Here is a 1,117-nt window from a genome sequence, read left to right on the forward strand (position 1 = left end):
TTCGACTCGCACCTGTCCGGTTTTTTTTTAAATTGTCTTACTTCATTTGTGGGGATTTCGATTAAATAATAAACAGCTGAAACAAAAGAAATAACATTCATAAAGAAACATCAATGACCTCGTCTCAGGTGTTGGGTGTTTAAGGCGCTGTACGTAGTGAAAACTACAATTTTAGAAAATATTTAAATATACTTACACAATACTTACAACTGCAATTTTTTTATATGTATATTTTCAGTCTATTAGCTAGTTTTTGACTTCATCAAAAACACGATTGCTGACAAAAACCTCGATAGATTATTTTTTTGAAAAAGAGCCTTCATTTACACGTTAAACCAAATATTATGAAAACTATTATGAATATCAACACAAAATTTGCTTTATTAAATAGTTTTTAGTAGATTTAGATTTATGCTTCATAGATTTTCAATAGGTTGAGTACATCAATCATACCAATTTATTTCGTCTTTGGCAAAATAAAAGGGTTCTAGCGCGCGGCGGCGGCGGCAAGTATTTCCAGTCGCCAGTACACGCGTGTACGTAGTCGACGACGGACCTGTGCACATTTTTCTAACGCGCTAGTACTACTTTTGAGAGCAAATAATATGGGTAATCGCAGTATTAAAAAAGTTAAGCGAAAGAGGAAACGCATAAGTGAACTCAGAGCACATATGAGAAGCATTAGAGTACCTAAACGGTAAGTACCTACCACACACTAATCGACCGGCCGGAGTCGGGCCGAGTCAGCAGGGCTACTACGAAACTCCAAACTCGAAGTTCGTGTCGTGCGGCCCTCTCGCGCTCTCGTACTAAATAGTATAAGTGTCAGAGGGACCGCAACCCACGAACTTCGAGTTTCGTAGTAGCCCTGCTGAGCGGATTTCACATTCGTACTACGACCGCAAGCTGGTTGGCGCGGGCCTTGGCTGCTCATGGAAGCGGACGGCTTCGTCCAGATTCTACCGCGACTGCCATACAAATTGTAGGCACGTTGTATAACCTATACTACTCACGGCGAACATGTGGCGAACCTTGCGGCTACTATGAAACTCGAAACTCGAAGTTCGTATCGTATCGTCCCTTTCGCTCTCGTATTAAATAGTATAAGTGTCAGAGG

Source organism: Choristoneura fumiferana, chromosome 11, assembly GCF_025370935.1.
Source record: "Choristoneura fumiferana chromosome 11, NRCan_CFum_1, whole genome shotgun sequence".
Lineage (NCBI taxonomy): Eukaryota > Metazoa > Arthropoda > Insecta > Lepidoptera > Tortricidae > Choristoneura > Choristoneura fumiferana.